The sequence below is a fragment of the Triturus cristatus genome, chromosome 6 (genome assembly GCF_964204655.1).
Source record: "Triturus cristatus chromosome 6, aTriCri1.1, whole genome shotgun sequence".
Classification (NCBI taxonomy): Eukaryota; Metazoa; Chordata; class Amphibia; order Caudata; family Salamandridae; genus Triturus; species Triturus cristatus.
Window position 1 is genome coordinate 884,079,640 of NC_140589.1, and position 17,908 is coordinate 884,097,547.

The 17,908-nt window shown below is 45.5% G+C and overlaps 16 non-coding genes across 16 annotated transcripts; 9 read left to right on the plus strand and 7 right to left on the minus strand.

Moving 5' to 3' along the window:
- The first annotated feature begins 282 nt into the window (after positions 1 to 282).
- On the plus strand, positions 283 to 389 carry LOC146820050 (U6 spliceosomal RNA). The gene has a single exon (XR_014964118.1). It is a non-coding gene; the product is annotated as a U6 spliceosomal RNA (small nuclear RNA).
- A 1,857-nt stretch (positions 390 to 2,246) lies between these two features.
- Positions 2,247 to 2,353, plus strand: LOC146820051 (U6 spliceosomal RNA). Its single transcript, XR_014965343.1, has one exon. It is a non-coding gene; the product is annotated as a U6 spliceosomal RNA (small nuclear RNA).
- A 1,009-nt stretch (positions 2,354 to 3,362) lies between these two features.
- On the minus strand, positions 3,363 to 3,435 carry TRNAR-ACG (transfer RNA arginine (anticodon ACG)). The gene has a single exon. It is a non-coding gene; the product is annotated as a tRNA-Arg (tRNA).
- A 774-nt stretch (positions 3,436 to 4,209) lies between these two features.
- Positions 4,210 to 4,316, plus strand: LOC146820053 (U6 spliceosomal RNA). The gene has a single exon (XR_014964129.1). It is a non-coding gene; the product is annotated as a U6 spliceosomal RNA (small nuclear RNA).
- A 1,009-nt stretch (positions 4,317 to 5,325) lies between these two features.
- On the minus strand, positions 5,326 to 5,398 carry TRNAR-ACG (transfer RNA arginine (anticodon ACG)). The gene has a single exon. It is a non-coding gene; the product is annotated as a tRNA-Arg (tRNA).
- A 786-nt stretch (positions 5,399 to 6,184) lies between these two features.
- LOC146820055 (U6 spliceosomal RNA) lies at positions 6,185 to 6,291 on the plus strand. The gene has a single exon (XR_014964140.1). It is a non-coding gene; the product is annotated as a U6 spliceosomal RNA (small nuclear RNA).
- A 1,009-nt stretch (positions 6,292 to 7,300) lies between these two features.
- Positions 7,301 to 7,373, minus strand: TRNAR-ACG (transfer RNA arginine (anticodon ACG)). Its single transcript has one exon. It is a non-coding gene; the product is annotated as a tRNA-Arg (tRNA).
- A 782-nt stretch (positions 7,374 to 8,155) lies between these two features.
- LOC146820057 (U6 spliceosomal RNA) lies at positions 8,156 to 8,262 on the plus strand. The gene has a single exon (XR_014965345.1). It is a non-coding gene; the product is annotated as a U6 spliceosomal RNA (small nuclear RNA).
- A 999-nt stretch (positions 8,263 to 9,261) lies between these two features.
- Positions 9,262 to 9,334, minus strand: TRNAR-ACG (transfer RNA arginine (anticodon ACG)). Its single transcript has one exon. It is a non-coding gene; the product is annotated as a tRNA-Arg (tRNA).
- Positions 9,335 to 10,116: 782 nt separating this feature from the next.
- On the plus strand, positions 10,117 to 10,223 carry LOC146820059 (U6 spliceosomal RNA). Its single transcript, XR_014965346.1, has one exon. It is a non-coding gene; the product is annotated as a U6 spliceosomal RNA (small nuclear RNA).
- A 999-nt stretch (positions 10,224 to 11,222) lies between these two features.
- On the minus strand, positions 11,223 to 11,295 carry TRNAR-ACG (transfer RNA arginine (anticodon ACG)). Its single transcript has one exon. It is a non-coding gene; the product is annotated as a tRNA-Arg (tRNA).
- A 778-nt stretch (positions 11,296 to 12,073) lies between these two features.
- On the plus strand, positions 12,074 to 12,180 carry LOC146820061 (U6 spliceosomal RNA). Its single transcript, XR_014964152.1, has one exon. It is a non-coding gene; the product is annotated as a U6 spliceosomal RNA (small nuclear RNA).
- Positions 12,181 to 14,035: 1,855 nt separating this feature from the next.
- Positions 14,036 to 14,142, plus strand: LOC146820062 (U6 spliceosomal RNA). Its single transcript, XR_014964163.1, has one exon. It is a non-coding gene; the product is annotated as a U6 spliceosomal RNA (small nuclear RNA).
- A 1,009-nt stretch (positions 14,143 to 15,151) lies between these two features.
- TRNAR-ACG (transfer RNA arginine (anticodon ACG)) lies at positions 15,152 to 15,224 on the minus strand. The gene has a single exon. It is a non-coding gene; the product is annotated as a tRNA-Arg (tRNA).
- Positions 15,225 to 16,008: 784 nt separating this feature from the next.
- LOC146820064 (U6 spliceosomal RNA) lies at positions 16,009 to 16,115 on the plus strand. The gene has a single exon (XR_014965347.1). It is a non-coding gene; the product is annotated as a U6 spliceosomal RNA (small nuclear RNA).
- Positions 16,116 to 17,114: 999 nt separating this feature from the next.
- TRNAR-ACG (transfer RNA arginine (anticodon ACG)) lies at positions 17,115 to 17,187 on the minus strand. The gene has a single exon. It is a non-coding gene; the product is annotated as a tRNA-Arg (tRNA).
- Positions 17,188 to 17,908: the final 721 nt, after the last annotated feature.

Below are 17,908 nucleotides of genomic sequence, written 5' to 3' on the forward strand. Positions count from 1 at the left end.
TAATATCACTGTTCCGCAGGCAGCGTGATGTCACAATGTTCCTTGTCTGTAGCCTGAACCATGAGCCTTTGCAACCCTGGCATAATCTACATACTTCCAATTGGTGAAGTCTTGGACCACAAATGCAGTGAAGAATAATGGATTGTTACTCTTCATTCATTTTTGCCCATTGGCTCAGATGTGAATGCTTAGCCGCCATCCGAGCATCTCTGCCAGGCCACCCTATGTCTAGAGACTGTAGATTTAGAGAGTTTATAAACATTGTAGGTTCATCAATGAAGTGTGCTCGCTTCGGCAGCACATATACTAAAATTGGAACGATACAGAGAAGATTAGCATGGCCCCTGCGCAAGGATGACACGCAAATTCGTGAAGCGTTCCATATTTTTACCAGCTTTCAGGAGAGAAATGTTCTATGTTTTCAAGACTAATTAAAATAATAAAGCAGGTTCCAGTGCTTTCCTCCTAATATGTATTTTTCAATTTTTCTCTCCTCAACATTTTTAATGTATTTACCTCGCAGTAAAGAAGGTGCACTCTATGTGTCCAGCTGCATTTAGCAAGGAAGCCTGCAGGACTTCTGGGACTTTTCTTTCTCTTCTTCAGCCTCCCTGTCATTATTCTTCACAACCCCCAAATCTATACTGCTGCCAGCGATGCGTTGCTTTGTGGGAAGCAAGACAAAGAGAAGGGGAGGGCCTATGCAAATGATGGCCTCAGGGCTGTCTGGGAGTCCCTTTTCAGCAGTACTGTTAAAATCCGCCTTGCAACCAGATTGGTCGGGTAAGCTGAAAAACACCAGGCATGATTGGGCACCGGGTCCTCTAGGCCCTTGGAGGACATATTGGGCCTGCATCCCTCAGTTTCTGAGGTCCAAGAAATGTTCACCCTCCACCCTAATAGAGAGGTAGTGGCCGATCGGGGCAGAAGGGAGCAGGGCAAGATGCTCATGATCCTGCTCTAATAATGAACTGCCTTCCTCTCTCCTTACCTGTGGTTATGCCTGGCTGCTTGGTTCCAGTTGTAGGCCTACATCCCACAGGCAATTTGCTTGTCTCTCTCACACATGTAAATGGGTCAGCACTCAAGTGCACACACCTGCCTGCACCCACAGATCCTCTCACACACACTTTTCTCAACAAGATTTTTTCCTAGTTTAGAGACTCAGAGACCCATGTTGAAATACAAAAGCAGCACACCACATGACGGCCTTCACATAGAATCCAGCAGCAAATGGGAAACTTTTAACTAGCCGTGGTCCTATTACTGCAGCCCTACCATGGAACGACTGCTGGATGAGTCGTGCTCGAGAATATTGAACCTACAACAAGTCTGAGGTAAATAAGAATTCCACAGGAATACCATAAACAGGGACCTATGACCCTTTCGAGCCAGATAGGAATCAAACCTACAATCGTCTGATCCGTAGTCAGACGCGTTATCCATTGCACCACTGGCCCCATGTAGGTACACCCATACTTTTGTCCTTAAGAGGACCAGAAATTGTGCGTGTGTGTGTGTGTGTGTGTGTGTGTGTTTTAAAACACCATTCCATCAACCTTTTTAGCCATGTTTACTGCTCACAACCAGAAGACACAAGTAAACCCACCTGAGGGACCTCCTGAAATTCTGTTCTGTCAGGTGTTCCTAACTTATACAAAGGACTTTAGGAGGAGGAAGGACCTAAAAGTCAGGCGAAATGGTCCTAGATCCAAGGAAATGTTTTAGATCAGCCTCAGTTTCTTAAATAGTCTGCATTAACATCATCAGTTCCACGTCTGTGTGGAGCTGATCTTGAGGACTTCTTAATCAGCAGGCGGGTACAACAATAAAGTGTTTAATATTACAATACAGGCGAAAATTCAGACACCTTGTCATAGGCTCACCTTGTCCAGGGACCCAGGCATGCTGCCTTTCCACTCTCAGAGCCCTTCACCTAACCTACTGTGCAGCTGTTTCACCTCTAATATCACTGTTCCACAGGCAGCGTGATGTCACAATGTTCCTTGTCTGTAGCCTGAACCATGAGCCTTTGCAACCCTGGCATAATCTACATACTTCCAATTGGTGAAGTCTTGGACCACAAATGCAGTGAAGAATAATGGATTGTTACTCTTCATTCATTTTTGCCCATTGGCTCAGATTTGAATGCTTACAGGCCATCCGAGCATCTCTGCCAGGCCACCCTATGTCTAGAGACTGTAGATTTAGAGAGTTTATAAACATTGTAGGTTCATCACTGAAGTGTGCTCGCTTCGGCAGCACATATACTAAAATTGGAACGATACAGAGAAGATTAGCATGGCCCCTGCGCAAGGATGACACGCAAATTCGTGAAGCGTACCATATTTTTACCAGCTTTCAGGAGAGAAATGTTCTATGTTTTCAAGACTAATTGAAATAATAAAGCAGGTTCCAGTGCTTTCCTCCTAATATGTATTTTTCAATTTTTCTCTCCTCAACATTTTTAATGTATTTACCTCGCAGTAAAGAAGGTGTACTCTATGTGTCCAGCTGCATTTAGCAAGGAAGCCTGCAGGACTTCTGGGACTTTTCTTTCTCTTCTTCAGCCTCCCTGTCATTATTCTTCACAACCCCCAAATCTATACTGCTGCCAGCGATGCGTTGCTTTGTGGGAAGCAAGACAAAGAGAAGGGGAGGGCCTATGCAAATGATGGCCTCAGGGCTGTCTGGGAGTCCCTTTTCAGCAGTACTGTTAAAATCCGCCTTGCAACCAGATTGGTCTGGTAAGCTGAAAAATACCAGGCATGATTGGGCACCGGGTCCTCTAGGCCCTTGGAGGACATATTGGGCCTGCATCCCTCAGTTTCTGAGGTCCAAGAAATGTTCACCCTCCACCCTAATAGAGAGGTCTTGGCCGATCGTGGCCGATCGGGGCAGAAGGGAGCAGGGCAAGATGCTCATGATCCTGCTCTAATAATGAACTGCCTTCCTCTCTCCTTACCTGTGGTTATGCCTGGCTGCTTGGTTCCAGTTGTAGGCCTACATCCCACAGGCAATTTGCTTGTCTCTCTCACACATGTAAATGGGTCAGCACTCAAGTGCACACACCTGCCTGCACCCACAGATCCTCTCACACACACTTTTCTCAACAAGATTTTTTCCTAGTTTAGAGACTCAGAGACCCATGTTGAAATACAAAAGCAGCACACCACATGACGGCCTTCACATAGAATCCAGCAGCAAATGGGAAACTTTTAACCAGCCGTGGTCCTATTACTGCAGCCCTACCATGGAACGACTGCTGGATGAGTCGTGCTCAAGAATATTGAACCTACAACAAGTCTGAGGTAAATAAGAATTCCACAGGAATACCATAAAACAGGGACCTATGACCCTTTCGAGCCAGATAGGAGTCGAACCTACAATCTTCTGATCCGTAGTCAGACACGTTATCCATTGCGCCACTGGCCCCATGTAGGTACACCCATACTTTTGTCCTTAAGAGGACCAGAAATTGTGTGTGTGTGTGTGTGTGTTTTAAAACACCATTCCATCAACCTTTTTAGCCATGTTTACTGCTCACAACCAGAAGACACAAGTAAACCCACCTGAGGGACCTCCTGAAATTCTGTTCTGTCAGGTGTTCCTAACTTATACAAAGGACTTTAGGAGGAGGAAGGACCTAAAAGTCAGGCGAAATGGTCCTAGATCCAAGGAAATGTTTTAGATCAGCCTCAGTTTCTTAAATAGTCTGCATTAACATCATCAGTTCCACGTCTGTGTGGAGCTGATCTTGAGGACTTCTTAATCAGCAGGCGGGTACAACAATAAAGTGTTTAATATTACAATACAGGTGAAAATTCAGACACCTTGTCATAGGCTCACCTTGTCCAGGGACCCAGGCATGCTGCCTTTCCACTCTCAGAGCCCTTCACCTAACCTACTGTGCAGCTGTTTCACCTCTAATATCACTGTTCCACAGGCAGCGTGATGTCACAATGTTCCTTGTCTGTAGCCTGAACCATGAGCCTTTGCAACCCTGGCATAATCTACATACTTCCAATTGGTGAAGTCTTGGACCACAAATGCAGTGAAGAATAATGGATTGTTACTCTTCATTCATTTTTGCCCATTGGCTCAGATTTGAATGCTTACAGGCCATCCGAGCATCTCTGCCAGGCCACCCTATGTCTAGAGACTGTAGATTTAGAGAGTTTATAAACATTGTAGGTTCATCAATGAAGTGTGCTCGCTTCGGCAGCACATATACTAAAATTGGAACGATACAGAGAAGATTAGCATGGCCCCTGCGCAAGGATGACACGCAAATTCGTGAAGCGTTCCATATTTTTACCAGCTTTCAGGAGAGAAATGTTCTATGTTTTCAAGACTAATTGAAATAATAAAGCAGGTTCCAGTGCTTTCCTCCTAATATGTATTTTTCAATTTTTCTCTCCTCAACATTTTTAATGTATTTACCTCGCAGTAAAGAAGGTGCACTCTATGTGTCCAGCTGCATTTAGCAAGGAAGCCTGCAGGACTTCTGGGACTTTTCTTTCTCTTCTTCAGCCTCCCTGTCATTATTCTTCACAACCCCCAAATCTATACTGCTGCCAGCGATGCGTTGCTTTGTGGGAAGCAAGACAAAGAGAAGGGGAGGGCCTATGCAAATGATGGCCTCAGGGCTGTCTGGGAGTCCCTTTTCAGCAGTACTGTTAAAATCCGCCTTGCAACCAAATTGGTCGGGTAAGCTGAAAAACACAAGGCATGATTGGGCACCGGGTCCTCTAGGCCCTTGGAGGACATATTGGGCCTGCATCCCTCAGTTTCTGAGGTCCAAGAAATGTTCACCCTCCACCCTAATAGAGAGGTATTGGCCGATCGTGGCCGATCGGGGCAGAAGGGAGCAGGGCAAGATGCTCATGATCCTGCTCTAATAATGAACTGCCTTCCTCTCTCCTTACCTGTGGTTATGCCTGGCTGCTTGGTTCCAGTTGTAGGCCTACATCCCACAGGCAATTTGCTTGTCTCTCTCACACATGTAAATGGGTCAGCACTCAAGTGCACACACCTGCCTGCACCCACAGATCCTCTCACACACACTTTTCTCAACAAGATTTTTTCCTAGTTTAGAGACTCAGAGACCCATGTTGAAATACAAAAGCAGCACACCACATGACGGCCTTCACATAGAATCCAGCAGCAAATGGGAAACTTTTAACTAGCCGTGGTCCTATTACTGCAGCCCTACCATGGAACGACTGCTGGATGAGTCGTGCTCGAGAATATTGAACCTACAACAAGTCTGAGGTAAATAAGAATTCCACAGGAATACCATAAAACATGGACCTATGACCCTTTCGAGCCAGATAGGAATCAAACCTACAATCTTCTGATCCGTAGTCAGACGCGTTATCCATTGCGCCACTGGCCCCATGTAGGTACACCCATACTTTTGTCCTTAAGAGGACCAGAAATTGTGTGTGTGTGTGTGTGTGTGTGTGTGTGTGTTTTAAAACACCATTCCATCAACCTTTTTAGCCATGTTTACGGCTCACAACCAGAAGACACAAGTAAACCCACCTGAGGGACCTCCTGAAATTCTGTTCTGTCAGGTGTTCCTAACTTATACAAAGGACTTTAGGAGGAGGAAGGACCTAAAAGTCAGGCGAAATGGTCCTAGATCCAAGGAAATGTTTTAGATCAGCCTCAGTTTCTTAAATAGTCTGCATTAACATCATCAGTTCCACGTCTGTGTGGAGCTGATCTTGAGGACTTCTTAATCAGCAGGCGGGTACAACAATAAAGTGTTTAATATTACAATACAGGCGAAAATTCAGACACCTTGTCATAGGCTCACCTTGTCCAGGGACCCAGGCATGCTGCCTTTCCACTCTCAGAGCCCTTCACCTAACCTACTGTGCAGCTGTTTCACCTCTAATATCACTGTTCCACAGGCAGCGTGATGTCACAATGTTCCTTGTCTGTAGCCTGAACCATGAGCCTTTGCAACCCTGGCATAATCTACATACTTCCAATTGGTGAAGTCTTGGACCACAAATGCAGTGAAGAATAATGGATTGTTACTCTTCATTCATTTTTGCCCATTGGCTCAGATGTGAATGCTTACAGGCCATCCGAGCATCTCTGCCAGGCCACCCTATGTCTAGAGACTGTAGATTTAGAGAGTTTATAAACATTGTAGGTTCATCAATGAAGTGTGCTCGCTTCGGCAGCACATATACTAAAATTGGAACGATACAGAGAAGATTAGCATGGCCCCTGCGCAAGGATGACACGCAAATTCGTGAAGCGTTCCATATTTTTACCAGCTTTCAGGAGAGAAATGTTCTATGTTTTCAAGACTAATTGAAATAATAAAGCAGGTTCCAGTGCTTTCCTCCTAATATGTATTTTTCAATTTTTCTCTCCTCAACATTTTTAATGTATTTACCTCGCAGTAAAGAAGGTGCACTCTATGTGTCCAGCTGCATTTAGCAAGGAAGCCTGCAGGACTTCTGGGACTTTTCTTTCTCTTCTTCAGCCTCCCTGTCATTATTCTTCACAACCCCCAAATCTATACTGCTGCCAGCGATGCGTTGCTTTGTGGGAAGCAAGACAAAGAGAAGGGGAGGGCCTATGCAAATGATGGCCTCAGGGCTGTCTGGGAGTCCCTTTTCAGCAGTACTGTTAAAATCCGCCTTGCAACCAGATTGGTCGGGTAAGCTGAAAAACACCAGGCATGATTGGGCACCGGGTCCTCTAGGCCCTTGGAGGACATATTGGGCCTGCATCCCTCAGTTTCTGAGGTCCAAGAAATGTTCACCCTCCACCCTAATAGAGAGGTATTGGCCGATCGTGGCCGATCGGGGCAGAAGGGAGCAGGGCAAGATGCTCATGATCCTGCTCTAATAATGAACTGCCTTCCTCTCTCCTTACCTGTGGTTATGCCTGGCTGCTTGGTTCCAGTTGTAGGCCTACATCCCACAGGCAATTTGCTTGTCTCTCTCACACATGTAAATGGGTCAGCACTCAAGTGCACACACCTGCCTGCACCCACAGATCCTCTCACACACACTTTTCTCAACAAGATTTTTTCCTAGTTTAGAGACTCAGAGACCCATGTTGAAATACAAAAGCAGCACACCACATGACGGCCTTCACATAGAATCCAGCAGCAAATGGGAAACTTTTAACTAGCCGTGGTCCTATTACTGCAGCCCTACCATGGAACGACTGCTGGATGAGTCGTGCTCGAGAATATTGAACCTACAACAAGTCTGAGGTAAATAAGAATTCCACAGGAATACCATAAAACATGGACCTATGACCCTTTCGAGCCAGATAGGAATCAAACCTACAATCTTCTGATCCGTAGTCAGACGCGTTATCCATTGCGCCACTGGCCCCATGTAGGTACACCCATACTTTTGTCCTTAAGAGGACCAGAAATTGTGTGTGTGTGTGTGTGTGTGTGTGTGTTTTAAAACACCATTCCATCAACCTTTTTAGCCATGTTTACTGCTCACAACCAGAAGACACAAGTAAACCCACCTGAGGGACCTCCTGAAATTCTGTTCTGTCAGGTGTTCCTAACTTATACAAAGGACTTTAGGAGGAGGAAGGACCTAAAAGTCAGGCGAAATGGTCCTAGATCCAAGGAAATGTTTTAGATCAGCCTCAGTTTCTTAAATAGTCTGCATTAACATCATCAGTTCCACGTCTGTGTGGAGCTGATCTTGAGGACTTCTTAATCAGCAGGCGGGTACAACAATAAAGTGTTTAATATTACAATACAGGCGAAAATTTAGACACCTTGTCATAGGCTCACCTTGTCCAGGGACCCAGGCATGCTGCCTTTCCACTCTCAGAGCCCTTCACCTAACCTACTGTGCAGCTGTTTCACCTCTAATATCACTGTTCCACAGGCAGCGTGATGTCACAATGTTCCTTGTCTGTAGCCTGAACCATGAGCCTTTGCAACCCTGGCATAATCTACATACTTCCAATTGGTGAAGTCTTGGACCACAAATGCAGTGAAGAATAATGGATTGTTACTCTTCATTCATTTTTGCCCATTGGCTCAGATTTGAATGCTTACAGGCCATCCGAGCATCTCTGCCAGGCCACCCTATGTCTAGAGACTGTAGATTTAGAGAGTTTATAAACATTGTAGGTTCATCACTGAAGTGTGCTCGCTTCGGCAGCACATATACTAAAATTGGAACGATACAGAGAAGATTAGCATGGCCCCTGCGCAAGGATGACACGCAAATTCGTGAAGCGTACCATATTTTTACCAGCTTTCAGGAGAGAAATGTTCTATGTTTTCAAGACTAATTGAAATAATAAAGCAGGTTCCAGTGCTTTCCTCCTAATATGTATTTTTCAATTTTTCTCTCCTCAACATTTTTAATGTATTTACCTCGCAGTAAAGAAGGTGTACTCTATGTGTCCAGCTGCATTTAGCAAGGAAGCCTGCAGGACTTCTGGGACTTTTCTTTCTCTTCTTCAGCCTCCCTGTCATTATTCTTCACAACCCCCAAATCTATACTGCTGCCAGCGATGCGTTGCTTTGTGGGAAGCAAGACAAAGAGAAGGGGAGGGCCTATGCAAATGATGGCCTCAGGGCTGTCTGGGAGTCCCTTTTCAGCAGTACTGTTAAAATCCGCCTTGCAACCAGATTGGTCTGGTAAGCTGAAAAATACCAGGCATGATTGGGCACCGGGTCCTCTAGGCCCTTGGAGGACATATTGGGCCTGCATCCCTCAGTTTCTGAGGTCCAAGAAATGTTCACCCTCCACCCTAATAGAGAGGTCTTGGCCGATCGGGGCAGAAGGGAGCAGGGCAAGATGCTCATGATCCTGCTCTAATAATGAACTGCCTTCCTCTCTCCTTACCTGTGGTTATGCCTGGCTGCTTGGTTCCAGTTGTAGGCCTACATCCCACAGGCAATTTGCTTGTCTCTCTCACACATGTAAATGGGTCAGCACTCAAGTGCACACACCTGCCTGCACCCACAGATCCTCTCACACACACTTTTCTCAACAAGATTTTTTCCTAGTTTAGAGACTCAGAGACCCATGTTGAAATACAAAAGCAGCACACCACATGACGGCCTTCACATAGAATCCAGCAGCAAATGGGAAACTTTTAACTAGCCGTGGTCCTATTACTGCAGCCCTACCATGGAACGACTGCTGGATGAGTCGTGCTCGAGAATATTGAACCTACAACAAGTCTGAGGTAAATAAGAATTCCACAGGAATACCATAAAACATGGACCTATGACCCTTTCGAGCCAGATAGGAATCAAACCTACAATCTTCTGATCCGTAGTCAGACGCGTTATCCATTGCGCCACTGGCCCCATGTAGGTACACCCATACTTTTGTCCTTAAGAGGACCAGAAATTGTGTGTGTGTGTGTGTGTGTGTGTGTGTTTTAAAACACCATTCCATCAACCTTTTTAGCCATGTTTACTGCTCACAACCAGAAGACACAAGTAAACCCACCTGAGGGACCTCCTGAAATTCTGTTCTGTCAGGTGTTCCTAACTTATACAAAGGACTTTAGGAGGAGGAAGGACCTAAAAGTCAGGCGAAATGGTCCTAGATCCAAGGAAATGTTTTAGATCAGCCTCAGTTTCTTAAATAGTCTGCATTAACATCATCAGTTCCACGTCTGTGTGGAGCTGATCTTGAGGACTTCTTAATCAGCAGGCGGGTACAACAATAAAGTGTTTAATATTACAATACAGGCGAAAATTCAGACACCTTGTCATAGGCTCACCTTGTCCAGGGACCCAGGCATGCTGCCTTTCCACTCTCAGAGCCCTTCACCTAACCTACTGTGCAGCTGTTTCACCTCTAATATCACTGTTCCACAGGCAGCGTGATGTCACAATGTTCCTTGTCTGTAGCCTGAACCATGAGCCTTTGCAACCCTGGCATAATCTACATACTTCCAATTGGTGAAGTCTTGGACCACAAATGCAGTGAAGAATAATGGATTGTTACTCTTCATTCATTTTTGCCCATTGGCTCAGATTTGAATGCTTACAGGCCATCCGAGCATCTCTGCCAGGCCACCCTATGTCTAGAGACTGTAGATTTAGAGAGTTTATAAACATTGTAGGTTCATCACTGAAGTGTGCTCGCTTCGGCAGCACATATACTAAAATTGGAACGATACAGAGAAGATTAGCATGGCCCCTGCGCAAGGATGACACGCAAATTCGTGAAGCGTACCATATTTTTACCAGCTTTCAGGAGAGAAATGTTCTATGTTTTCAAGACTAATTGAAATAATAAAGCAGGTTCCAGTGCTTTCCTCCTAATATGTATTTTTCAATTTTTCTCTCCTCAACATTTTTAATGTATTTACCTCGCAGTAAAGAAGGTGTACTCTATGTGTCCAGCTGCATTTAGCAAGGAAGCCTGCAGGACTTCTGGGACTTTTCTTTCTCTTCTTCAGCCTCCCTGTCATTATTCTTCACAACCCCCAAATCTATACTGCTGCCAGCGATGCGTTGCTTTGTGGGAAGCAAGACAAAGAGAAGGGGAGGGCCTATGCAAATGATGGCCTCAGGGCTGTCTGGGAGTCCCTTTTCAGCAGTACTGTTAAAATCCGCCTTGCAACCAGATTGGTCTGGTAAGCTGAAAAATACCAGGCATGATTGGGCACCGGGTCCTCTAGGCCCTTGGAGGACATATTGGGCCTGCATCCCTCAGTTTCTGAGGTCCAAGAAATGTTCACCCTCCACCCTAATAGAGAGGTCTTGGCCGATCGGGGCAGAAGGGAGCAGGGCAAGATGCTCATGATCCTGCTCTAATAATGAACTGCCTTCCTCTCTCCTTACCTGTGGTTATGCCTGGCTGCTTGGTTCCAGTTGTAGGCCTACATCCCACAGGCAATTTGCTTGTCTCTCTCACACATGTAAATGGGTCAGCACTCAAGTGCACACACCTGCCTGCACCCACAGATCCTCTCACACACACTTTTCTCAACAAGATTTTTTCCTAGTTTAGAGACTCAGAGACCCATGTTGAAATACAAAAGCAGCACACCACATGACGGCCTTCACATAGAATCCAGCAGCAAATGGGAAACTTTTAACTAGCCGTGGTCCTATTACTGCAGCCCTACCATGGAACGACTGCTGGATGAGTCGTGCTCGAGAATATTGAACCTACAACAAGTCTGAGGTAAATAAGAATTCCACAGGAATACCATAAAACATGGACCTATGACCCTTTCGAGCCAGATAGGAATCAAACCTACAATCTTCTGATCCGTAGTCAGACGCGTTATCCATTGCGCCACTGGCCCCATGTAGGTACACCCATACTTTTGTCCTTAAGAGGACCAGAAATTGTGTGTGTGTGTGTGTGTGTGTGTTTTAAAACACCATTCCATCAACCTTTTTAGCCATGTTTACTGCTCACAACCAGAAGACACAAGTAAACCCACCTGAGGGACCTCCTGAAATTCTGTTCTGTCAGGTGTTCCTAACTTATACAAAGGACTTTAGGAGGAGGAAGGACCTAAAAGTCAGGCGAAATGGTCCTAGATCCAAGGAAATGTTTTAGATCAGCCTCAGTTTCTTAAATAGTCTGCATTAACATCATCAGTTCCACGTCTGTGTGGAGCTGATCTTGAGGACTTCTTAATCAGCAGGCGGGTACAACAATAAAGTGTTTAATATTACAATACAGGCGAAAATTCAGACACCTTGTCATAGGCTCACCTTGTCCAGGGACCCAGGCATGCTGCCTTTCCACTCTCAGAGCCCTTCACCTAACCTACTGTGCAGCTGTTTCACCTCTAATATCACTGTTCCACAGGCAGCGTGATGTCACAATGTTCCTTGTCTGTAGCCTGAACCATGAGCCTTTGCAACCCTGGCATAATCTACATACTTCCAATTGGTGAAGTCTTGGACCACAAATGCAGTGAAGAATAATGGATTGTTACTCTTCATTCATTTTTGCCCATTGGCTCAGATGTGAATGCTTACAGGCCATCCGAGCATCTCTGCCAGGCCACCCTATGTCTAGAGACTGTAGATTTAGAGAGTTTATAAACATTGTAGGTTCATCAATGAAGTGTGCTCGCTTCGGCAGCACATATACTAAAATTGGAACGATACAGAGAAGATTAGCATGGCCCCTGCGCAAGGATGACACGCAAATTCGTGAAGCGTTCCATATTTTTACCAGCTTTCAGGAGAGAAATGTTCTATGTTTTCAAGACTAATTGAAATAATAAAGCAGGTTCCAGTGCTTTCCTCCTAATATGTATTTTTCAATTTTTCTCTCCTCAACATTTTTAATGTATTTACCTCGCAGTAAAGAAGGTGCACTCTATGTGTCCAGCTGCATTTAGCAAGGAAGCCTGCAGGACTTCTGGGACTTTTCTTTCTCTTCTTCAGCCTCCCTGTCATTATTCTTCACAACCCCCAAATCTATACTGCTGCCAGCGATGCGTTGCTTTGTGGGAAGCAAGACAAAGAGAAGGGGAGGGCCTATGCAAATGATGGCCTCAGGGCTGTCTGGGAGTCCCTTTTCAGCAGTACTGTTAAAATCCGCCTTGCAACCAGATTGGTCGGGTAAGCTGAAAAACACCAGGCATGATTGGGCACCGGGTCCTCTAGGCCCTTGGAGGACATATTGGGCCTGCATCCCTCAGTTTCTGAGGTCCAAGAAATGTTCACCCTCCACCCTAATAGAGAGGTCGTGGCCGATCGGGGCAGAAGGGAGCAGGGCAAGATGCTCATGATCCTGCTCTAATAATGAACTGCCTTCCTCTCTCCTTACCTGTGGTTATGCCTGGCTGCTTGGTTCCAGTTGTAGGCCTACATCCCACAGGCAATTTGCTTGTCTCTCTCACACATGTAAATGGGTCAGCACTCAAGTGCACACACCTGCCTGCACCCACAGATCCTCTCACACACACTTTTCTCAACAAGATTTTTTCCTAGTTTAGAGACTCAGAGACCCATGTTGAAATACAAAAGCAGCACACCACATGACGGCCTTCACATAGAATCCAGCAGCAAATGGGAAACTTTTAACTAGCCGTGGTCCTATTACTGCAGCCCTACCATGGAACGACTGCTGGATGAGTCGTGCTCGAGAATATTGAACCTACAACAAGTCTGAGGTAAATAAGAATTCCACAGGAATACCATAAACAGGGACCTATGACCCTTTCGAGCCAGATAGGAATCAAACCTACAATCGTCTGATCCGTAGTCAGACGCGTTATCCATTGCGCCACTGGCCCCATGTAGGTACACCCATACTTTTGTCCTTAAGAGGACCAGAAATTGTGTGTGTGTGTGTGTGTGTGTGTGTGTGTTTTAAAACACCATTCCATCAACCTTTTTAGCCATGTTTACTGCTCACAACCAGAAGACACAAGTAAACCCACCTGAGGGACCTCCTGAAATTCTGTTCTGTCAGGTGTTCCTAACTTATACAAAGGACTTTAGGAGGAGGAAGGACCTAAAAGTCAGGCGAAATGGTCCTAGATCCAAGGAAATGTTTTAGATCAGCCTCAGTTTCTTAAATAGTCTGCATTAACATCATCAGTTCCACGTCTGTGTGGAGCTGATCTTGAGGACTTCTTAATCAGCAGGCGGGTACAACAATAAAGTGTTTAATATTACAATACAGGCGAAAATTCAGACACCTTGTCATAGGCTCACCTTGTCCAGGGACCCAGGCATGCTGCCTTTCCACTCTCAGAGCCCTTCACCTAACCTACTGTGCAGCTGTTTCACCTCTAATATCACTGTTCCACAGGCAGCGTGATGTCACAATGTTCCTTGTCTGTAGCCTGAACCATGAGCCTTTGCAACCCTGGCATAATCTACATACTTCCAATTGGTGAAGTCTTGGACCACAAATGCAGTGAAGAATAATGGATTGTTACTCTTCATTCATTTTTGCCCATTGGCTCAGATGTGAATGCTTACAGGCCATCCGAGCATCTCTGCCAGGCCACCCTATGTCTAGAGACTGTAGATTTAGAGAGTTTATAAACATTGTAGGTTCATCAATGAAGTGTGCTCGCTTCGGCAGCACATATACTAAAATTGGAACGATACAGAGAAGATTAGCATGGCCCCTGCGCAAGGATGACACGCAAATTCGTGAAGCGTTCCATATTTTTACCAGCTTTCAGGAGAGAAATGTTCTATGTTTTCAAGACTAATTGAAATAATAAAGCAGGTTCCAGTGCTTTCCTCCTAATATGTATTTTTCAATTTTTCTCTCCTCAACATTTTTAATGTATTTACCTCGCAGTAAAGAAGGTGCACTCTATGTGTCCAGCTGCATTTAGCAAGGAAGCCTGCAGGACTTCTGGGACTTTTCTTTCTCTTCTTCAGCCTCCCTGTCATTATTCTTCACAACCCCCAAATCTATACTGCTGCCAGCGATGCGTTGCTTTGTGGGAAGCAAGACAAAGAGAAGGGGAGGGCCTATGCAAATGATGGCCTCAGGGCTGTCTGGGAGTCCCTTTTCAGCAGTACTGTTAAAATCCGCCTTGCAACCAGATTGGTCGGGTAAGCTGAAAAACACCAGGCATGATTGGGCACCGGGTCCTCTAGGCCCTTGGAGGACATATTGGGCCTGCATCCCTCAGTTTCTGAGGTCCAAGAAATGTTCACCCTCCACCCTAATAGAGAGGTATTGGCCGATCGTGGCCGATCGGGGCAGAAGGGAGCAGGGCAAGATGCTCATGATCCTGCTCTAATAATGAACTGCCTTCCTCTCTCCTTACCTGTGGTTATGCCTGGCTGCTTGGTTCCAGTTGTAGGCCTACATCCCACAGGCAATTTGCTTGTCTCTCTCACACATGTAAATGGGTCAGCACTCAAGTGCACACACCTGCCTGCACCCACAGATCCTCTCACACACACTTTTCTCAACAAGATTTTTTCCTAGTTTAGAGACTCAGAGACCCATGTTGAAATACAAAAGCAGCACACCACATGACGGCCTTCACATAGAATCCAGCAGCAAATGGGAAACTTTTAACTAGCCGTGGTCCTATTACTGCAGCCCTACCATGGAACGACTGCTGGATGAGTCGTGCTCGAGAATATTGAACCTACAACAAGTCTGAGGTAAATAAGAATTCCACAGGAATACCATAAAACATGGACCTATGACCCTTTCGAGCCAGATAGGAATCAAACCTACAATCTTCTGATCCGTAGTCAGACGCGTTATCCATTGCGCCACTGGCCCCATGTAGGTACACCCATACTTTTGTCCTTAAGAGGACCAGAAATTGTGTGTGTGTGTGTGTGTGTGTGTGTGTGTTTTAAAACACCATTCCATCAACCTTTTTAGCCATGTTTACTGCTCACAACCAGAAGACACAAGTAAACCCACCTGAGGGACCTCCTGAAATTCTGTTCTGTCAGGTGTTCCTAACTTATACAAAGGACTTTAGGAGGAGGAAGGACCTAAAAGTCAGGCGAAATGGTCCTAGATCCAAGGAAATGTTTTAGATCAGCCTCAGTTTCTTAAATAGTCTGCATTAACATCATCAGTTCCACGTCTGTGTGGAGCTGATCTTGAGGACTTCTTAATCAGCAGGCGGGTACAACAATAAAGTGTTTAATATTACAATACAGGCGAAAATTCAGACACCTTGTCATAGGCTCACCTTGTCCAGGGACCCAGGCATGCTGCCTTTCCACTCTCAGAGCCCTTCACCTAACCTACTGTGCAGCTGTTTCACCTCTAATATCACTGTTCCACAGGCAGCGTGATGTCACAATGTTCCTTGTCTGTAGCCTGAACCATGAGCCTTTGCAACCCTGGCATAATCTACATACTTCCAATTGGTGAAGTCTTGGACCACAAATGCAGTGAAGAATAATGGATTGTTACTCTTCATTCATTTTTGCCCATTGGCTCAGATTTGAATGCTTACAGGCCATCCGAGCATCTCTGCCAGGCCACCCTATGTCTAGAGACTGTAGATTTAGAGAGTTTATAAACATTGTAGGTTCATCACTGAAGTGTGCTCGCTTCGGCAGCACATATACTAAAATTGGAACGATACAGAGAAGATTAGCATGGCCCCTGCGCAAGGATGACACGCAAATTCGTGAAGCGTACCATATTTTTACCAGCTTTCAGGAGAGAAATGTTCTATGTTTTCAAGACTAATTGAAATAATAAAGCAGGTTCCAGTGCTTTCCTCCTAATATGTATTTTTCAATTTTTCTCTCCTCAACATTTTTAATGTATTTACCTCGCAGTAAAGAAGGTGTACTCTATGTGTCCAGCTGCATTTAGCAAGGAAGCCTGCAGGACTTCTGGGACTTTTCTTTCTCTTCTTCAGCCTCCCTGTCATTATTCTTCACAACCCCCAAATCTATACTGCTGCCAGCGATGCGTTGCTTTGTGGGAAGCAAGACAAAGAGAAGGGGAGGGCCTATGCAAATGATGGCCTCAGGGCTGTCTGGGAGTCCCTTTTCAGCAGTACTGTTAAAATCCGCCTTGCAACCAGATTGGTCTGGTAAGCTGAAAAATACCAGGCATGATTGGGCACCGGGTCCTCTAGGCCCTTGGAGGACATATTGGGCCTGCATCCCTCAGTTTCTGAGGTCCAAGAAATGTTCACCCTCCACCCTAATAGAGAGGTCTTGGCCGATCGGGGCAGAAGGGAGCAGGGCAAGATGCTCATGATCCTGCTCTAATAATGAACTGCCTTCCTCTCTCCTTACCTGTGGTTATGCCTGGCTGCTTGGTTCCAGTTGTAGGCCTACATCCCACAGGCAATTTGCTTGTCTCTCTCACACATGTAAATGGGTCAGCACTCAAGTGCACACACCTGCCTGCACCCACAGATCCTCTCACACACACTTTTCTCAACAAGATTTTTTCCTAGTTTAGAGACTCAGAGACCCATGTTGAAATACAAAAGCAGCACACCACATGACGGCCTTCACATAGAATCCAGCAGCAAATGGGAAACTTTTAACTAGCCGTGGTCCTATTACTGCAGCCCTACCATGGAACGACTGCTGGATGAGTCGTGCTCGAGAATATTGAACCTACAACAAGTCTGAGGTAAATAAGAATTCCACAGGAATACCATAAAACATGGACCTATGACCCTTTCGAGCCAGATAGGAATCAAACCTACAATCTTCTGATCCGTAGTCAGACGCGTTATCCATTGCGCCACTGGCCCCATGTAGGTACACCCATACTTTTGTCCTTAAGAGGACCAGAAATTGTGTGTGTGTGTGTGTGTGTGTGTTTTAAAACACCATTCCATCAACCTTTTTAGCCATGTTTACTGCTCACAACCAGAAGACACAAGTAAACCCACCTGAGGGACCTCCTGAAATTCTGTTCTGTCAGGTGTTCCTAACTTATACAAAGGACTTTAGGAGGAGGAAGGACCTAAAAGTCAGGCGAAATGGTCCTAGATCCAAGGAAATGTTTTAGATCAGCCTCAGTTTCTTAAATAGTCTGCATTAACATCATCAGTTCCACGTCTGTGTGGAGCTGATCTTGAGGACTTCTTAATCAGCAGGCGGGTACAACAATAAAGTGTTTAATATTACAATACAGGCGAAAATTCAGACACCTTGTCATAGGCTCACCTTGTCCAGGGACCCAGGCATGCTGCCTTTCCACTCTCAGAGCCCTTCACCTAACCTACTGTGCAGCTGTTTCACCTCTAATATCACTGTTCCACAGGCAGCGTGATGTCACAATGTTCCTTGTCTGTAGCCTGAACCATGAGCCTTTGCAACCCTGGCATAATCTACATACTTCCAATTGGTGAAGTCTTGGACCACAAATGCAGTGAAGAATAATGGATTGTTACTCTTCATTCATTTTTGCCCATTGGCTCAGATGTGAATGCTTACAGGCCATCCGAGCATCTCTGCCAGGCCACCCTA